This window comes from Choloepus didactylus, chromosome 4 (genome assembly GCF_015220235.1).
Source record: "Choloepus didactylus isolate mChoDid1 chromosome 4, mChoDid1.pri, whole genome shotgun sequence".
Lineage (NCBI taxonomy): Eukaryota > Metazoa > Chordata > Mammalia > Pilosa > Megalonychidae > Choloepus > Choloepus didactylus.
In genome coordinates, this window is record NC_051310.1 from 117,772,118 (window position 1) to 117,794,374 (window position 22,257).

Consider the following 22,257-nt stretch of genomic DNA (forward strand, 5'->3'; position numbering starts at 1 on the left):
ATACAATTGAATCTCTATTATTCTGCCTTGTATTGTTATTTAAATTTCTATACTTAAATTATTCGCTGGCTCAAAAGGATGTAAGTTAACTAGCTAACACACTCTTAGTATTTACATTGTCAACTTATTTTTCTATCCATTTAAGTGTTTGAAAGTTGAAATTGTTTTTTTTGTACAAAAAATGTGTGTACTATTAGTCATTGTAGCATTTTATTCTTGCAGTAATAAATATGTGTCATATATTAACTGACTAAAAATATTCAACATAAACCACATAAGGAGATTTTTCTTCGTACAACTAGAATGCTTTCCTATCCTTGAAAATAATAATGAAATCAAATCACATACCTCTTTTATATTGCTGGCATTATTACAACGTGACAATTAGAAATAATAGTCACAAGTTATATGAACATTGATCACATACACATCCAAGGATGCCAGACATGACTTTGAAGTAGGCACTTAGTTATCTGGCCTTTTGAAGGCTGAAGCTGAAGTTCAAATGAAATTGATGGCTAATTCCAAGCCTGAGGCTGGTCTTCAGTGTACTCCTCACTTAATGTAGACCCTCATCTTTTTTTGTGTTTTTGTTTTGTTTTGTTTTGTTCTTTTATCTTTTTATCGAAGGATAGCATACAAGGATAAGTCCTCTAATCCTCTGTGTTGCGTTCTATTAATTTTCACAAGGTGAGCACACCCACATAGCAAACCAGTAGGAGCATCTCAGAAGACCCCTTGGTGTTCCCTTCTAGGTACTACCACCCCAGGGGAGCAAATACACTAACCTCTGCCTGATATGGAGCTTTAAATAAGTGGATCATCCACATGTGGTCTTTGGTATCTGCCTTCTTTAGCTCACATCATATTTGTGAGATTTAGACTGTTCATTGTCATCACTGTATAGTATTCTCTTCTGAGAATATATCACTATTTATCTATTTTGCTTTTGATGGGCACTGAGTAATTTCCTGGGCCCTCAACTGTGTGTGTATGTGTGTGGTGTGTGTGCACGTGCACGCGCCTGTGTTTCATCAGGTATTCATTCAAAATAAGCTGTCCAAAAATGACTTGACTTTCATGGAATAAACAAATTTAAGCAGCAGCCTTCTTTTCTTCTGTGGTAGGTTTCTTTTCTGCTGGCTTTTTTCCAGCTGCTGATTTCTTGGTAGCTGCAGCCTTCTTTCCTACCAAATGCTTCTTCAGCTTCTTAATTCCAACATCCCTCTTTCCTCCTTTCTTCCCCACCACAGGCCTCTTGCTTGGAACCCCCTTTTCATTTGATTTGGCCACTAGTACTGCTGCTGCTTTATCTGCCCTGAGTCTGTGCTGCAAAAAATTATAAAGAAAATGTAAGAAATAAATCTTTTTAAAACTTTTACTTACCAGTAATATATCATTATCATTTAAATTCCTGGCTTGGCAAAGAATGGTGTTTCAGCACATAGTCTTTGCATATGGTTTAGTTCCAACATGACTCTCAGGTTTTTTGGAGGGTTCTTCTTCAGGGCTTGGTGATGAATCCTCTTGCATGGTGCTTGGAGGGCTCTCTGGGTCTCTGGAGTTTTCAAGGGACTACTAAGGTCTGTATTCATCATCTTGTGCATGGGAAGGTTGTAGTTACTCTTGAGAGAAGCAGCTTTATGTATACCGCCACACAGATAATCCAACTTGCAGAAAGCACTTTCATTCCAAATATAAAAACATCTCACATGCCCATCAGAATCATGTTTCAAAATAATCAATTTGCTTATGTTAAATAGAGCAATTCCAGAGATGTTTCTAAAGGCCTTGATGATGCCATTGTCCTCATTATAGATGATGCATGGTCCCTTGCACTGGACATAAGGACAGTTTCTCAGTTTGCCCTTGCCAGCTCTCATTCACTTAGAGGCATAGACCTTTTCTATATCATGCCAGACTTTAAATTTCTTAAGAAGCAAAACAGCCTCCTTGTTCTGCTTGTAACGTTCAACTTCATCTTCAAGTACCAAAAGAAGATCAGGAATTTCTTCAATCCAATGACCTTTAGGCATGACCAGTGCTGATAAGACTGTGGCAGCCAGGGCAGAGCAGATAGCATGTAACTTCTGTGTTTTGTTCACTCTATGGTGCCAATGGCATTAGGATTTGGTTGGTGCAAACATGAAGCCTCCATGATGCATTTTCCAAAAGCATCCAAGCAGATCATCCAGGCAACAAGTCCCACTGCCTTGAGCTCTGGGAGTTTGAGCCACAGCTCTACCAGTGCCCCAAGACTCAGCAGTGGTCTGATGACCTGCCAACCCACTGAGAGCTTAGGGCTGTCTATTGTTTTTGCACAAGTTGGTGTGAGCAAAGTTACAATATTCATCAAATGGGAGCCTTGAGAACATCAGGCAAAGAAACATTTTTGTGCCAGTCAGCTTCCCCCTTTTGAAGTATACTGATATCAGTGGACAAGCACACACCAAAGCAGGGAGAGGAGAAAGCCATGCTTCTCTCATCTGGCAGCTCCCCCAGGAAAAGGACCCTTGACTTTTATCAAAAACTTATTTTAAAAAGAAAAAACACAGGCTTATAAATGCAGCTTCTGTACCTGCTAGAAAATTATCACCGAGAACTTGATTCATTACGTTATTCAATTATCTCTGAGTAATGCCCCCATTTAGATCTTTCTTTCAGAGTTTAGTGCCAGAGAAAAAAAATTGTCTCCCTCTAGGAATTCCCATGCTTCCTCCTTTCTTTTGAGAAGTGTATTTATTATAGCCCACCTCTTGTTCCAGAAAGAGCTAAAGATAGCTAAACAAAATGAAGAAAACTCTTCAAAATTAAAATTCAAGATGGATGAAAAATAGAAGAGGCAAAGTGAGAGCTCTGGTAGTCTTACCCAGTGGCTTCAGCTTTGAGGCCATCACAAGCATTGTTGAGATGAAGTCCCTCAAGCTTGGATCCTTATTTGGGCTTCAAGTTTAGCTCTAACCTTCAAATCAACTGGTCATAAAAAGAAAATCAGATCTGTCTTACCATTCTGTATCTAAAATACCAGATAAGCTGGTTTCTCAGAAGAAGTGGACCTATTCCTGGTATCAGAGACACATTTCTTTCAAAGGTCTTCAGTCAGAGGACTGTCCCAGTATCTTTAGGTGTATAGAGCAATGAGTTTTAATTTGGCTATTTTTTTGACCACCCCTCATCACAGGATGGCGACATCCCACTGGGGGAAATTCAGCAAAAGTATTTAAGCTTTGAGGGATGGGAGTTGAGAGGAATTATTCAACACCATCCTGACTTATCCTGCCAGCTAACTTGACTTAGTCCAAAGGTAGGTGTTATGTATCTGGCAGAAGGTAGACTAGAAAACTTTCTGGTTACCAATCTCTCCCCCAATAAGTATTGCTTCTCTCAATAAAATTGATACATACAGAAAAGGCCTGAGATCATGAGACCATACTCCTTAGCAAATATGAGGAGTGCAGTTATCATTTGTCACCAGTTAAGTGTGTACCATTTGCTGTAACAGCCAAGAGAAAGGGGAATGAGTTTATCTTTTTAAGAAAAATTAAGGATCCCAAACAGAAGCTTATTCACCTCTTCTTGGGCTGGGCCAAGACTCTCCACAGAAAATAATCTGAATTGACTCTCTCTAATGCTCCCATGAATGATCATCAGAGACAACCGAGTCCTACTCCATATAACATGGTCATAATGACTGAAGCCTGAAAAGTTTTAAGGTAGGTGGTCATTTAACATCAAACTCCTCTTTGATGCCTAGGGTGACAGCTATATAATATGTCACGTTTCTCTTCCTGCCCTGTTTGGCAGGAATCTCAGAGACTATTTTTAAAGCTTAATGACAGAAGCTTTGCTTATCTTTACATTTAAAAATATTTACTACTTCTTCTTCCCTTGAGTTGGATTTTCTCTTCTCTATTCCTATTTTATATGAAAATATGTATTGCAGATAAACCTTATTTTGAAAATGATCTCAAAGCCTATCAAGAAAAAGACATGGTCTAAACAAGTTTCAAGAGAACAAAATATAAAGGATGAGGAAAGTGATCAAGAATTGGCAAATGTCTCATGCTTGTCTCCAGTTCTTCTGTCCTGGGAATAAAAACCTGCCTGTACAAAGACTTCTTGACAGCCGAAGGAACAAAATGCTCTCCTGAAAGAGAGTAGTGAGAGTTGCTCTATCTTCCTTCCACCACTGCTGTGAAACAAAACAATGCCTCCCAAAGGAGGTGGCAACTGGCCCTTGGCAGGTGGCAGAACCGGATTTGCAGCTTGCACAAAAGGAGAACACCCGAACTTTCAGCTTTGGGGAGCAGTGCGATTTTTCTGCCCACTACCTTCTGAAAGGGAAGGGGCTGCCACACCAACCAAGCAAGTGAGCCACTGAATGCCATGGGTTTCTTCTCCCCTCAGCAATACTCATTTTCCCTCCCATTGCCTCAAGACTGATGACCACAAGAGAGAGGGAAACTGATGGATACACAGCTCCTGACCTTGTCTCCTCAGCTGCTTATTTATTCTAAGTGTGTTTACTCACCTTTTGTTGATGTGCCACAACTGCTGATGGGCCAGAAGGGCACAGGCAGACTGGCTAGGAAAGGGGAGAGAATGGAAGGTCAAAGTCTGCAAAAAGAAGAGCTGGAAATGTGCATCTTTTACTTTGAGGGCCTGCGGAGAAATTGAGGTTAAACTAGACATGGATTGATTATGAGGCTTCTGGTTTTTGATGCTTTTTTTTACTCTTTGGGAGGAGGTGAATAAATAGAACAGTTTTGATGGGACAAGAACATCTTTCACCCTTCTGTCCGCTTCTCTCATCCACTTCAAAGGCGCCCCTACAAGAAGGTGGTGAAACCAATTATTTCACCTCCACCTAAAAGAAGATGGTGAAATCAGTTATTTCACCTTCATGTGTATTTATTGATCCCGTACCATATGGTTATTACTATATGGTATTTCTTGATTACTGCTGTATGGCAAACTAAAACAAGCATTGTCTCTGCAGCCAGACAGATCTGGTCTGCCGTTTACTAGCTTGGAAACTTTGGACAATCTGCTGGACTTTGCTGACCCTCAGTGAACACACGGGAATAAGAGAGATGATAATGTATACCTCATAGGGTTTCTGTAATAATTAAATTGAGCTAACACATGCAGGTTACCTGGTAGAATACACGGTTGGCATTCAGTAAAGGAACACTGTGATCATCATGGTAATGCCCAGGAGAGATGCATTCATTTTAGGAAAAATCACATATGTTATTGGAAAGTTCATGGGTTAATGATACTAAGTATATGATAATATTCCTCAGACTTCAAAATGTCTGTCTTTTTTTGAAACAATAATGGTAGTGATGAAGGTCACTGGAGAAGTGACTCTTGGTTGTTGGATTAAAAAGCAGAGGACATCAAGAGGCTCTTCACCCCTGTCAGCAGCAGTGGAGGATCAGCACCAGGAATTCTTAGGAGAGAAGAAAGACAATTGTTCTCCAGGACCTGCGATTGTGGCGTGGTAGAATAGTAGGATATATGGCTAAAAAGTTCCAGTCCTAGCACTTTGACCACTGATCTCTGTAAACTTCGAGCACATCACAGAAAATAATAAAACAGTTACTATCTATTCATCTACCCAATGCCAGGCACATAAACACTTTGCATGAATAATTTCACTTAATTTGGTAACAATGCTTTAAGATAGGGATCTTTATCACTTCACAAACAACCACATCTGAAAGGGATTAAAATATCTGCCCTTACAGAGCTCCTGGAAGGGTCAAATGAGATGACAGATGCCTAAACCCATAGTATTATTACTGTTATCATTTAAATTGCATGGTCACTGGTCTTCGTTTTCCCCCTTATAAAACTGTCATTTATTTGAACAACTTGTGCACTGTCATACACAATTGCCAACAGACTCTGAACCCAATTCAATTCAGTAACTAGTTAGCACCAACTATGTTCAGGGCACTGAGATGTGTTTGCAGTCTTACTCCCTTCTCAAGGGATTTATGTTCTTGTGGGGGCTATTACAGCAGCTACCACAGAAAGATGAATATGATTAGGCAGCATGAGAAATACAAAAATTCTAATGGGTTTTGAAGGAAGGAATACATGCCTCTGGTCTGGGGATGTGGGGGAGTTAGGAGGGGGATTAGACATCTGAGAAGTCTTCCTAAGGAGAGGATATTTGGGGATGGACCTTGAACAAAATGAGCACGATGTTTTAAATTAACTTTTTTTATCCAATCATTAAATCAATACATGCACACTGTTAAAAATATGTGAAACCAAAGCACAGAGAAATTTCACCCTATACCAGCCAATCAAGGGCAGCATTGTTACATTTGGGGGATATTTTCTTACAGCAGTTTTCTAGGCAGTTTATGTATAGATCAGCTATATAATATTATATCCTGCTTTTTCACTTAAAACTTTAAGTGTTTCCTCAGTTTGTAAAGACTTTTAATAAATATGGTTTTAATAGCTGCATAATAATGTGCCAAAGAACAAATATGTTAAAATAAATCTGACAATTCTCATGGTTTGAAATACTCTGATTTTCCATTTTTAGCTATTATAAATGACCCAGTGATGTGTTTAGCAGAAGCCATAAAGCTAAATACCAATTTATCTGGTCTGGGACATTGCAAAATAGGTTGTAGGTATCAGAAGATCACCTATGATAAGTGTTTTCCCCACTTCAATCCCTTTTGTCTACCTAACTCCATAAATCATTTCACTCTCATTTTCAGAATCTTCCAGTGAATTTCAGTCGTTCACAATCCATGATCCCAACTCTGTTTCCTACCTCCCTAGGCTCTCAACTAGGCCTGACTGTAAGTAAATTCTTGTTTCCTACTGTTGCCTTCCCTCTAAATATGTCTTCTAGACTTTTCTGTCTTACTACCTTTCCCTCTTTTGACTCTCATTGCCACCCTCTGTCCCTCAACCCCTCCCTTTTCTCTGAATCTCTCAGTCCCCTCTTAGCCGCCCTGCCTTCCTCTCTGTTTAGAGCTTATTTTCTCTTCATCAGAGCTGATTTTCTGTGATGCTAAGGCTTAAGTTGCATGGTTCCTCACTTTCCCAGTCCCCCTTAAAGGCACTGTACCTGATTTTGCATTTGTAATTCTGTATTCTTATTCTTAAAGAGGCCTACAAAACCTGGATCTGCTCACTAATCCCCTGGCAGGCATCATCCTGTCACTGAATTTTCCCACCTCCTGGCAACATTATTTTCTTTTCTGTGCTCCAAATCTGTTCTAGAATTTATTGTATTGATATTTAGTTGCTTGTGTAACCACACGTTCTCTGAGGGTAGGGACTATGACTTATTTATCTTCATGCCAAAAATAAGTGCATGTTTTCTAAATGCCTTGCTGTCTCCTGATATTTTGCACCAAACTTCCACTTTCTTGAAATAATAATAGTTGTTATAATTATAATTATAATGATGATGCTGATGGCTACAAGTGTTTATAGAGAAAATGCTAGGTGTAGTATTTTCCAAATTGACCACAGTGATATTTCTGGAGTCACATGCTCTTCCAGATCCTAGCCACTCTCCATGGAGAGATAAAGACAACTTCCCCTCCCTGTGAACCTGTAAGGGCTCCAACCAATAGAGTATGGAGGAGGTGATGCTATGTGACTTCTGAGGCCAGGACATAAAAGGATAGAGCTTCTAACTCTTTAAATGTTTGCCTTGGAACCAGTCACCATGATGGGAGAATCCTCCTTTCTTTAAACTCCAATAGCCATTTGCTCCAGACACCTGCAATCTTGTCACCTCTCTCTGTTCCCCACAATAGCCTCTCATTTTATAGATGAGGAAACAGGCACTCAAAATGGTTAAAAATTTGCTTAAGGGAACAGTAAGTGGCAGAGGTCTGTCTTCTCCAAATCCTATTATTTAAATTTAAACTATTCCTTAATTGCTTCTCCAAAGTCATTTATTTTGACACTTAATGCAATATTGTCTTGTTTTACATCTTAATCACTTTGTACATATATTCTTATTTTCTGCCCTAGATTGTGTGCTCCTAGACAACAGGGGCTATGTCATACATTTCTTTGGGGTCCTTCTTAGCATCCTACACAATGCTAGACACATAAGATGCACACACGGATTGATTAAATGTAAAAAGTCACATGTAGCACCCATAAAATATATTTTTAGACTGCATGAAGGAAAAAAAATAGAAACACAAAAGTTAAACCTTGCAACTAAACCAGTAAGGGCTTTAGGCAAGTCTTAGTGATTTCCTTTTTTCTACCTAAAAATATCTTTTCTACTCCTTTTTAAAATGTTTAAATCTAGCACAAGCATAAATACTTGGTTAAATCTTTTAAAGTAGCTTATTTTTAAAACCAGACTTTCTCATCAGTCTGGTGTTTTCTTTGTTTTTTTTTTTTTTTTTTTTACAGTGCTAGAATCTTTGTTTTGCTTTGTTTTTGTTTGTTTTGTTTTTAGTTGAGTGAAGGACTCATATTGATCTCACTTATTGCTGCAGCTTCAAATTGAAACAATCAATATGAACGCTAGACAGTCTGGAACATTAAACAAGACCTTGTTAGACAGATCTTTTTTTCTTTTGCTTTATTAAATTTGGAGGGGCAGGGAACAGGAAGGATGGGTTAGCAACAGGGAGTGTCTTGGTGATTTAATTTCCCATGGTTTTTCCCTGCTACAGCAGTCCTAGCTAAGTAGTTACAAATGGAATGGTCCTAGCTATGGCTGTTCCTTCCACCCACAGTCCCCTTTTTCCAAAGTGTAGTTTATATTTTTAAAGATCCTCTTCAAAGCTATCAAGACATTTGGGGGGAAAGAATGGCATTTTAGGGGTCCCATACAAAAAAGAAGATAGGGCCTTTATTTAACTCACCAACATCCATTTACTGGGCATCTACTGTGAGTGAAATGGAAGACGATATCACTGACCTCACAGGGCTCGCAGCCCTCTCTACCATTTCAAAGCAATTTTCTTGCCAGAAGATCTGGGGCTGGAAAGAGCTGTCAAAATGTAATCTCACCTGACGTGACTGTTTGCATAGCAACACTACCTTAAAGTTTTCCAAATACAGATCTTATAGCATTTCAGATTAATAACTAGTTTCTCAATATAAACTACTTAATGTGGAAGATCCTTAATGTCTGTATGTCCCAGGCAAGTGGCATAAAATTTTTTAAAAAAAAGGGGGAATAAAAATTATCATATAGAGCTGCAAGAGCTGAGACACCTCGTTTTATAGGTGAGGAAGTGGAAGCCCTTGGCAATGAATCACATAACTTCATCAGGATCCATGGATCACTTAAACACATTCATTTATTCAAAACATGTTTATAAATGCGGATGATTTCCTTGGCAGATGCAGTGTACTACGAATACATGGTAAATAAAGATACAAGGAGCTTAAGCTGGAAACCACTGTAAAGTATAAAGAAGAAAGTAACAATAGTTCATTATCTTACTGTCTCCTGAGTTCAAGATCATTTTAACTGTAGTAATATAAAATAAATTTTTTTGGTCCATTCAAAGTTTTTAGGCTTGAATTCAACTTTGACTATAATATCACTATTCCTGTTTCCTTTTGATTTGCTTTTGCTAAATATATGTTACATAGTCCTTTAATTCTAACCTTTAAAAAAATTTTGACCCTAATGTGTAGTTTTTCATCTTCTAACAGGGAAGTTTGTCTCATTCACATTTATTTTCACTAGTTATGCTTGGTCTTCTGTTGCCCTGATTTTTCAACCTTGGCTGCACATTGGAATTGCCTGAATCTCACTCCTAGCAATTCAGATTTAATTATTCTGGGGTGTAGAGGGCATCAAAATTTTATCACTTCTCGGCTAATGCTAATATATACCAGAGGTTGAAAACCACTACCCTACTGCCTTTTATTTGCTTCATTTTTGTGATAATGGCAGTAATTCTCAAACTTTGGTGTGCATCAGAATCACTTAGAGGGCTTCTTAAAACAAAATTTTGGGTCCCTCCTCCAGAGTTTCTGATTTAGTGGCCCAATAAATTGTATGTCTAAAAATTCCTAGGAGGTGTGATTCTGCTGATCTGGAGACCACACCTTAAGAACAACTGGATTAGGTTGTAGTTTGACTGGAATCATTGTGCTTCTTTAATAATTCATTCCTCTCTCCTGCCCATTATGTCTTGGACTCATGTAACTGTGAGTCTCATTTTATCTAAAGTGTGGATTTTATATGTGCACATTTGAGTGGGAGTCTTGAAGCTATGATAACACAAGCACCCATTCATCTGGGAACTTTTACAGTATTACTTGGCAAGTAATGTGTATGGCAAGGTACAAAGAAGGTAAAGAGCATCAAACGCAATATACCCACCCAAGTAAATTCCCAGAACTCTTGCCCTCTGCTTTTCGAGTATTGGGAGCTCAGGTTCATCTTGTCAAATTCTGTATGTGCTCTATTTCAAATTTCCTAGGCAAAGGGAAGAATTTATCTTTCCTCTGCCAGTCTGGATTTGCAGCAGCCTGGGTGGGGAATAGGGAGAATGCCGAATTCAGAGGCAGCTGTGTCAGGGGGCTGTGCTTCTGGGCTGAAAAATTAATGTTTATTTATGGTGGGCTGGAATGATCTATGTACAGTTCCATGTCTTTGCTTGTGGAGCTCTACAGTACCAAAGGCAGCCCAGGGTCCCACTGCTGTGGTGTACCTGGTTGGGTTGTCCATTGATATTTTTATTATTGCAAAGGCAATGGTAGGAGCTACAGGTTCTTATGACAGCCTCTCAACCTGCCCTCATTCCTCTAAGTTAGTGGACATCTTCATCTTATTTTCTAGGTGAATTGTTCCTTCACAATATGGAAGTTTACGAATAAATCAGAGGTCTCCAAACTTTTCTATGTAAAGGCTGGATAATTAATATTCTAGGCTTTGCAGGAGATATGATCTTTGCCGAAACCACTCAACTCTGCTGTTTTAGTGAGAAAGCAGCCAAAAACAACACATAAACAAATGGGCATGGCTATGTTCCAATAAAATTCATTTTAAAAAACTGGTCATAATTTGCTTACCCCTGATATAGGTGGTCTGCTTTCTGTGCTGTCCACCTAAGCTCTATTAATCAGAAAGTCTTCACAGTTTCTGGATGTTCCCTTTTCACAGCTTATAATTTGATACGGGGTTTTCCTCATCTTTATTTCTAATTGTCATTTCAAAGATGATAATAGAAGCGAGTCAGGCACATGCCCTCAGATTGCCATATTTCCAGGAATCCCCAGTGCCTGATTTTTTTTTAATGTACAGTATTACATTCCATAATAAAGACCTTTAATGTTCTTTAACTCCACATTGACATTTAGACCCAAGACCAAATCCCAATATCTGAAGCCTGGTTTTTAATATTCCTTTTAGGAATTCTCTTCTATTCTTATTTAGTAGCAAAATGCACTCTACTCCAGTGACAACTAAATTTATATGAAATCTGAATTTCTTGGGTTGACTCCCAATTTTGTGGTTTTGAAAATATTTTCATGACTAGAGAACAATAAAAGTTTCTTTTCAGATTTTGTACCTTATAAAAGACCAGCACATGAGTCTCATTTGAGAAACAGTGAAGACTCAAATATCCCCCTCTCAAGGCCATATTTTTAACAAATTTTGAACAGATGAAATTAGAATTGCTACTGGTAAAAACTCAATCTATAAAATAGGTGCATGCTATATATTCAGCTCTATTCTAGACACCATGTTATCTAGAAAGTCATGGTATAAATTGTAGTTCCTAGCCTCTAGGAATCAATCATGGAATTAAAGGAGGGGATATTTTGTAATAATATCTCAGATATATCAGTAAAATTCAATAATATTATCTCAGATGGATTGATTGGTTCATTCATTTATTCAGCCTACATTTATTGAATGCATATTGCAGGCCACGTCCTGTTCCAGGAACTCTGAACACAAAATTAAGACATGGTCCCTGTGACGATATTCACAGTCTATCAAGGAAGATAGATATACAAACCAATGCTTGCAATAGGGAGTGATAAGTTCTTTAATGGAGCAGGTCATAAAATATGGCCAGTGGACTCAATCCTGATGGGAGCAGAGAAATCCAGGGCAGGCTATCCAGTAGTGGCTTGAGTAGAATCTTTGAAAATGATCAGGATTTTCCACACAAATGGGGTGGAGGTAGCAGAATGTTCAAAGTCATGGAGCAAATAAATCACAGGGGGAACTCAGAGAACTGTTCATAGATCCTCAGCATTTTCACACTTAGTGTTTGCAGTTTCCAGCCAATACCAAAAGGCTTTGGCATGCAGAAATTAGAAAATTTGCTAAGGTCTGGTTTTGAATTGCCAGTACTGAGAAAAGGCCTTATTTAATCATGGTATGTTCAGCACCTAGGACAGTGCCTTTCATATAGTAGACTTGAGTAAAGATAAGGGTAGCTAGTGACTGAATGCAGCCAGGCTCACAGGTTATGGTGTGGCTTATTCTATTCTATTCTATTCTATTCTATTCTACTCTATTCTATTCTATTCTATTCTATTTTATAATTTTATTTTATTTTCTTTTATTTTATTTTTCCAACAAAAATTCCCCCTTTTTCTGCTCCCTTGGTAACCTCTAATCTACTTTCTATCTCTGTGAGTTTGCTATTTCTAGTCCTCTCTTATAAGTGATATCATACAATATTTGTCCTTCTATGCCTGGCTTATTTCACTGAGCATAATATTTTCAAGGTTCTTCCATGTTGTGATATGAATCATAACTTCATTCTTATTGGCAATTAATATTACATTGTGTGTATATACCACATTTTGTTTATCCATTCATTTGTTGATGACATTTGGGTTGTTTCCACATTTTGGCTATTGTGAATAGTGCTGCTATAAGCAGTGTTATACAAGTGTCTGTTTGGGTCCATGCTCTCAATTTTGGGTGTATAAACCCAGAAATGGAATTCTATATTTGACGTTTTCAGGAGCTGCTTTCCATGGTGGCTGAATCATTTTACATTCCCACCAACAGTGCAGTAGAGTTCCCAATCCTAATCCTTGTTATTTTCTTTTGTTTTTTTTTTTTAACAATAGCATCCTTGTGGATATGAGGTGGTATCTTGTAATTTTGATTTTCATTTCCCTAGTGGTTGATGATGTTGAGCATCTTTTCATATGACTATTGATGATTTGTATATCTTCTTTGGAGAAATGTCCATTTAAGTCTTTTGCCCATTTTTAATTAGGTAATTGTCTTTGTGTTGTTGAGTTGTATGAGTACTTTATATATTCTGGATATTAAGCCCTTATCTGATACATGGTTTACCAACTATTTTCTCCCATTCCATAGGTTGTCTTTTCATTTTATTGATAATATCCTTTGATGCACAAAAGTTTTTAATTTTTATGAAGTCACATTTTCTATTGTGTCTTTTGTTGCTCATGCTTTTGGTATCATATTTAATAATCCACTGCCAAATCCCAAGTTATGAAGATTTTCCTTATGTTATCTGCTGTTCTGGTTTGCTAATGCTACGTTTTTGCAAAATGCCAGAAATGGATTGGCTTTTATAAAGGGGGTTTATTTGGTTACATAGTTACAGTCTTAAGGCCATAAAGTGTCCAAGGTAACACATCAACAGTCAGATACTTTCACTGGAGGATTGCCAATGGTGTCGGAAAACTTTTTTTCTGGGAAGGCACATGGCTGGCGTCTGTTCCAGAGTTCTGGTTTCAAAATGGCTTTCTCCAAGGACATTCCTCTCTCAGCTTCTGTGCAATCTTCAAAGTGTTCCTCTTGGCTGTAGCAAGCTTGCAAGCTTTGTATAGTGCTCCAGTAAACCAACAAGGCCCATGCTGAATGGGCAGGGCCATACCTCCATGGAAACTTCCAATTAGAGTTATCACCTACATTTGGGTGGGTCACATCTCCATGAAACACTCAAAGAATTACAATCTAATCAGCACCAATACATCTGCCCACACAAGATTGCATCAAAGATAATGGCATTTGGGGGAACATAATACATCCAAACCGGCACATCTTCTAAGAGTTTTAAAGTTTTAGCTCTTATATTTAGGTCCTTGATCCATTTTTAGTTGATTTTTGTATATGGTATGAGGTAGGGTTCTAACTTCATTCTTTTGCATATGGATATCTTGTTTTTGCCAGCTACATTTGTTGACAGGTCTATTTTTTCCCCATTGCGTGCACTCAGCACCTTTGTAAAATCAATTGGCTAAAGATGTGTGGGTCTATTTCTTGATTTTCAATTCTGTTGCTTTGGTGTATTTGTCTATCTTTATGCAAGTACCACACTGTTTTGATTACTGTAGGTTTGTAGTATAATTTGAAATTAGGAAGTGTGAGTTCTCTAACTTTGTTCTTTTTCAAATTTGTTTTGGCTGTTTGGGCCCCCTTGCAGTTCCATATGAATTTGAGGATCAGTTTTTCTATTTCTGCAAAACAAGCACTGCTAGAATTTTGATAGAGTGTTGAATCTGTAGATTGCTTTGTGTAATATGGACATCTTAGCAATATTAACTCTTCCAACTAATGAACATTGGGATGTCTTGCCATGTATTTAGGTCTTTAATTTCTTTCAGCAGTGTTTTGTAATTCTCAGTATGCAAATCTTTTATATCCTCTGTTAGATGTGTTCCTAGGTATTTTTATGCTTTGTATTCTACCTAAAATCTCTTATGAAATGATGATTTGATACCATTATTCCTTTGCGATAGCAAACTACTAGTCTTGGTGATAGAAGTAAATAAAGATGGCTAAGAGACTCTTCTCGTAGTCAGCTCCATCTCATTAAATTTTACAAATGTTTTGAGTCTCCTGTTTCTCTCACCAGCCCTTTCCATATACACACATCCAGTCCACCAGCAAATCTTTCATCTCTCTCTTTGAAATATATGCCAACTCTAGCATTTTCCTCCACCTCCACCTCTGCAACCACAGCCCAAGCCACCATCATTATGGATGACCATCACTAATTGTAAGCACTTCCTCCCTAGTCCCTTCTGACAATGAACCCCAGTGATCTTTCCTCCACCATAGCCAGAGTGGCCTTTTAAAACATAGGTCAGATCAGTCAGCTCCCTGCTTAAAGCCCTCCGATGATCCCCCATTGTAAAATTCAAAGTCCTCACCATGCCTTACAAACCTCTATATGGCTAGACCCCACTTCCCTCTCTGACCCCATTTCCCATCACTCTCCCCCATGCTCCCTGGACTCCAGCAACTCGAGGCCCCCTGCCGCTTCTTAAATTCTCCGGGCACATTCCCTCCTCAGGTCTTTGAATTGATTTTTCCCCTGCCTGGTTTGCTTCCCCACTTTCTTCCAGTTTCTGCTCTAATGTTACCCCATTGGAGAGGCCTTCCCTGATTCCCCATATATGTTATATTTTCACCTGTTTGCCTTTTAATGAACTATCTGTTCTTCACTAGAATGTAAGATTTTGGGGATCAAGGATTTTTGCCTGTTTCACAGTAATTTTTCTTTACTAGACAAACACAAAATTTATATTACAGAGGGAAATACTGAATTCGTAGATGGTGATACCCACAAAGGGAGTTAATTCACTCACTGCTCTACCTGAAAACAAGAAGGAAGTGGTCTGTAAAGCTGTTTCATGAGGGGGCCATGGCACTTACCAGGATTTAGCTGGGACAGGGTTCTGCCTCAGAAACTAGTTTTTAGGGATACTAGTGTTTTTTTCCAAATTTTTTTCCCTATCAGACTTTGATAAATAATAATGACTAATGTACATATATTAACTACATAGTAACCACATGAAGCATGTGTTGCATTATTATCTCCATTTTATAGCTTAAGAAACCGGGTTACAGAGAGGTTAAGCAACTTGTCTGAAATTTCACATTGAGTAATTGACGGAGCTGAAATTCAAACTGTCAGTCCAGCTCCTGCTCAACCTCCACACTGCTTTGCCTGTAATGAACAAAAGACAAAGGACATTTTCCCTGATGTCTGCCCATGTCACATTGTCACACCAGAATCGGTCTCTTAGTTGTACTAAGTAATGCTTGTGGCACGATATTGAAAGATTTGTCTAAGTTTCGTTCCTGAAAATATACTTGCCACTCTTTCAGGAATGCTTGGAATAGACTGTGAAATATAATAAAACACATTCATTCACCATACAAATCAGCCTTAAATGGGGCAGAAGGATTGAAGACCTCTCCCCAGGTGAATGATTTTGTAGATTATTGATTTAGGCAGCAGTTTATTTAAACATTAAAATCTTGAATGAAGTACCTTAGCCTGAAGAAAAATATGTCAAATTCAGAACTTGTTATAGCTAGTTCTTCAGCCTCCGAGGACTGTGTGAACTGTCCAGATGTATTTATTTTTTAAAAGTATTTTCTCAAGGAAAAAAAGATGGGTTGGGAAAGGGAGAGTGGGGTTTGTCTCTAGAAATTAGTCTCTTCGAAAAGGAAACTTTTGAAAGGTATTTTTGTCTTTTTTTTTCCCAGAAGCATTCTGTGCCTTTTGACCAGTCCTAAAACATTAGGTATTGTTATTAAGAATCTGGAAATTGTAAAATGCCTGCCCCTCCTTCCTCCTGCATACCCTTCATCTTTCTTTATTTCAGTTGTTATATGGATTTGGTATTCCTGCTAGGAGTCAGAAGAGTTGGAACATTGATTAACTAGAGCAATTGTGTGTCAGTTTAATTCAAAAAAATGTATTAGTTCCTGTCTATGGTGTCACCAATTACCAATCATGAAAATATTAACTCTATTTGGTTGGGCACTATTCACCAAATGCCATCATACGTATTTCCCGTGATGATAACACTACTGAATTTTTCTCTAATTGTATGTTAATCTTGTTTCTACAATGAGTGTGCAAACTTTGTGAGAGTAGGATCCTGTATGATGTAGAGGTGAAGAAGGTGGGCTCTTGATTCCACCATTTGCCATGGCTGTGTGAATTGGGCAAGTTATCTCTTGATTCTCAGTTTCTTCGTCTGTAAAATGGGACTAATATGGAAACTTGGAGAAATAAAAGAGCTAATCTTTGTGAAAGTATCAGTAAAATGCTTGACAATTTTTCCTCCTGCTTTGTGCTCATCGGAAATCTTCCTAGTCCTTTAGTGAATTATTGTGCAAATCTTTATGTATTAAATAATTTGCTCTATAAATGATATCATTTGAAGTAAATCCCTTTCAGAATTATCAATACTTAATCTATTTCACAAGTGGAATGAATGACAAAACCAGAAAGGAGGAAAATACAAAATTGTTTTAAAACATAAGGTTGATTATCTCATGGTGATTATGGTGATGCTCCATTGAGCATATTTAAATTAGAGGTCCTTTGCTTATATTCTGCCGTCTTAATCCAGACTGAACCCTTGTAAGAATGAAAACACAAACAAAGCAAAAACAACTAAGTTGGAAAGAATAAATTGCCGAGTATATATGTAATGATATTTGTCAGCGGTCAAGTTTCCCTTTCATATTTTAAGATTCCTAGAGATTTCAGTGGGTGGGGCTAGTAGATTGGAGCCATATGGGCAATATACAAGACCATTCCACATATTTGTTTCTTACCCATGAAAACTGGCCCAGTCAATTCCCTACCAGTCAGGTCTTTTTTCCCTAAGTCTCACATCTGGCAGCTCTGGTTGACATCTTTTTCTGATTTCAGAACTCCATCCTGAGCATATTCCCAAAGTATGAATAAATCACTGATAGACCTTTTCCACTCTAAAACAGACCCTTAAAGTTCACATTGAAATTATATTAAAAAAATGAACAACAAAGATAAATCAGATACCTTCATAGTTTAAAACAACAGTATTTGGGAGTCACAATGTAATTTGATGAAATCTAAATATAATCTGTATTCTAGTTAATAGTAATGGCCCAATGTTAATTTCTTAGTTTTGACAAATGTTCCATATTACATAAAGATGTTAACATTAGGGGAAACTGGGTTAAGGGTATGCAGGAATTCTGTGTGACATCTTTGCAACTTTTCTGTATCTAAAATTATTCCAAGTAAAAAGTTTATTTACAAAAAGAAAATTTGCAATCATGCAATCCAGTCCTCTTATTTTATACAGGAGGAAACCTGAGTTTCAGAGAAGAGAAGTGACCCCTGTTTTCCTGACCCCTCAGTTCAAGTGATGTACTTGAAAATGTATTTAGGAATAGTTACTCAGAGATTAACCAATGAACTATTTTCCAAACGAATGTATAATTAGGTTTTCCATTTTTGTTCTGCCGTATTCACATGGACATTGTTAAAAATCTATCACTTGGGGCCTGAAAGAGTGGCTACACTAGAAAGTCCAGTCTAAGGCTGAGAAGTAGGTGTCTCTTACCTAACACCATCTGGCCTAAATTCTTTCCAGCTCTACAGTGCCATCATATTTTGATACAAGCCTGAAACTGGGGGTCATGTGGAATTAGAGGTCATGTCCTAAAGGTAAGTACGGGTGGGGGTCTCAGGAACCCAGACTTTTCAAAAGGAATGCCAGCACTTTGGCCCAAAGGAAGTATCCACATTTCAACCATGATGCTTAGCATTTGTCTGCTTTGCTCACTGCCCTTGGAACCCAGACAGGCAAAGAAGCCCATGTCTTGCATGTGTTGGGAATGGGACTTTGATGTATTCTGTTGGCTATTCTGGTCTCCTACACCTGGTCATGAGCTTGTAATTGTGCTTTGAGCTCTTGTTGTGCTCCCAGGCTTTGGCACCCACTTGCACTCTCCTGGCTCTCAAACCTCCTGACTTTCCCACTAGTCTTTGGCTTTACCTTTTCCACCTGGCCTTGACAGCTTGTATCAGCCCTGTCCTGCAAATGCTTAATGACTCCTGACTAGTAAATCACAATGGACAGCATATGAGAGTTATGAGACAAGTCTACCTTCCCAGTGAGAATATAAGCTCTCTAAAAAGGACTATCCTTTATTTGTTTTCTTGAATCAACATCTATCCTAGTGCAACGAAACATCATCACAGAAAGTCAGGAAGTTGAGTCTGCCCTGATAGTCCTGTCTCATATATTTTCTCATCACCAGTCACTAGACATAGTCCCAATTTAGTCCTGATTGAGAGGCGTCACATTACTGAGAAAAGTAGACAGACTTGGAGTTTGACAATACTGGTTTTAACCTAAATTCTGTGAGGGAATTTTCCTCTGTAAGCCTCAGTTTGCTCATCTATGAGAGGAGGTTATTGTATTAATAGCCTCCTGATTTTTTAGTAACTATACCAAACAATAGCTAAAGCTATTTCCTCATATATAATGGAATCAAAAATTCATACAACACCAGAGCTGAGGGTGACCTAAGCTTCCTTCAGGTCTCCCTCCCCCTATTTTACAAATTAAGAAGCTCCTGAGGTCCCAGGAGACTGATGACATTTGTAGATTGTGAAAGTAATGGATTGAACCACACTCTCCAATTTAATCCAAGAATCTTCTAGAACAACCTCCTCTTCTAATTTGTGTTAATTCAACCTGAAATTTCTTGACGTCTTACAAAACTTCATGTAGAGCAAGATGACAGTTTTGTTTGAAAAATGAATATGTGCCGATTAAAACACTGAAAGGAAATATACCAAAATGTTAAATAGTAGCCATATTCTGAGCGGTGTGATTATGGGTGCTTTTATTCTTCTCTTTACTGTTTTTCTCCAATTAAAACATTACTTCTGCAGTCAGAAAAATGAATACATAATATATTGAAAAATTATTTTTGAAACTACCTGTATTTACTAGTGATCCAAAAGAAATGAAGAGGATAAGAGAGGGAAGCAATGGCCAAGATCAAATAAGTGTTGTTTTTGTCCATCCATTCATTAATAAATTCATTCATTCTTTCAACAAATATTTTATCAAGCATCAAATATATATAAATCCCTGAATTAAGACTTTGTCAGCTGTAAAAATAAATCAGAAACAGTACTTGACATCAAGTAACTCAGAGTTTAGCAGGGAAAATGCAAATGTACACAAAATGTATAATTGCAAAGTCTATGTATTAAAGGCCATATGAAATCATACAAGGAGGTATGGCTTAAACAAGATAAATATCACTTTGGGTTTATTAAGAAAGACTTCATGAAGAAGGTGGCATTTGATTTGGGCCTGAAAGTAAGTAGGAATTTGATAAGCTAAGATGGCAAAGGAAGAGCATTGCTCTCTCCACCTATTTCCTTTTTACTCCCCATGAGAGAATATGAATGGTTGTGGAGAGAGAACCCCCAAATGGCTGTATGAATGGCTGTGGAAAGAAGAGTAGAAATTATGAGCTTCTTAGGGGCAGAAGTTCATCCTCCTCATCTTTGTATTCTCAGTGCACCTGTCTGGGCATGCAATGTTTCTTGTGCTTGGTAATGCTTATTAAGTGGATAAAAAAAATTACTGGTGAAGTCATAAGCCAAGGAGGTCAGTAGTAGCATTGAATTTCTCCAGACCCATAGAATCATTGGAGTCCCTTTCCAGGGGGAACTTAAAATACATAGTATGAGTTTTTAAATTGGTAATTCTTTTGTCATTTTAATGTTTCTTAATGTTTCTTATTCTCCAGTGTGTGTAAACCTACACTGTACTACAGTATTTTCACTATTCTCTGGATGTCCTTCATCCCAACACTGGGCAGCAGTTGCTTAATTTTAATTCACTTATACTCTGCTTCCTGAGAACAGAATCTGTGCCTTGTACATGGTTGTTTCCCAGTGTTTGGCATGTGGACTGCCAGAGTAGGAACTATATAAATATTTGTGGAATGAATAGTTGGTGTCACATGATGATGTCAATGGACCAGTTGTCTGTCAGTGGATGTGTCAACTTGACAATAATTGATGAGTATGGATTAGGGCGATGGTTAGGGTTCTTGTAATTGCCTGCTAGTTCTTCTGGGGACCTAGGTCAGGTAATTGTTTAGAAAGAATGAAATTAGGGCTGAATGAAATATATAACATGTTTCTTTGGGTACCAAGGGACAAACCAATAAATACAGTTAAATGCTATGGTGTGGGGTCCCAGTTGTTTGAGAGTCTCAATTTGGTCAACCTTCAAGAAGTGACAAGGTAAAGAATTTTAGGAATGCTCATATGTAAGAAAAAAAAGTAAATGAAAATTGTCTAAAATAGGGTTCCTTAAAAATGCTCCTGCCCACTGCTGAAAATAGGCACCATTAGCCTTCCTGACTCCAAACCTCTAACTCACAGATTCAATCTCATCTACCTGTTAACAGAAGTTGATTGTGGCTGTTCTCATCTAAAGCCCAATCCCCTGTTGTATGCTACATCCATTGCCTCTTACTTATTCAAGGATTTTGCTCCAGAAATTCTCTTCTCTCTTTTACGTAATTCCCATAAACATAAACCTGCAATTATTTCATCTCCCACTACCCTTCCCTTCATTCTGCACCAACTCCTTGGCGTTCCTTGAGCATGCCAGGCATGCTTCCACCTTATGCTCTTTGCACCACCTGTTCTCTCTGCTTAGAGATCTCTTCATATGGTGTTCCTCACCTTCAGATCTTTGCTCATCTGCCACCTCTTCCATCTTGCTCCTGGCCCTCCTGATCCCTCTTATCCTGCTTGTCACTAATTGACTTCCAGCATATAATGTACTTTACTTATACATTAGGTCCATTGTTTATTCTCTGTCTACTCCTACAATATAGGTTACAATATAGGCTCCATGAGGACAGGGTCTTTGAGGGTTTTCACTGGCATATAGAAGACAATAAAAGCTGTTAAGTGAATCTGTGAGGCCTCCCCTATTCATCCTTCTTCCCCTGTAGCCAAAACATTCACTAAATCCAGTTATTTATACCAGTCCCTTCTCTTAACAATCTCACACTACTCCAGCCACATCGTATGCCCAGACCCTCATTATCTCTCACCTGAACTTCCTTACTATCTTTCTGGACCAAATCTCTTCTGAACATTATACCCCAGTTCATTTGCAAAGTCAGTTCTGACCATGCTGAGCTCCGTTAACTTCAGCGACATCCTGTTGCCAATATGATATGATGTGATAAAATTCCCACTCATTGGCGTGGTTCCCAAGGGCTTCTAACTTGCCTTTCCAATTTCACCATTCACTCTACAACTTTGCTTCCTGTCAAATGACCCCACTCTCAGTCTCCCAACAACAGGGTATGGTTATCTTCCTTTCTGCCCTTATACATGCTATTCTCTCCCACCTTGGAAATCTCTCCACTCGCCTACCTGTTCTCTAAGCCCTGCTTAACGTTCTGTGATCTGAATCTCTGCTCCTTAA

The 22,257-nt window shown here is 38.2% G+C and overlaps 1 pseudogene; it reads right to left on the minus strand.

Annotated features, from left to right (window-relative positions):
* Positions 1-1,095: 1,095 nt before the first annotated feature.
* Positions 1,096-21,986, minus strand: LOC119532773 (annotated as a pseudogene).
* Between the last annotated feature and the right edge of the window lie 271 nt (positions 21,987-22,257).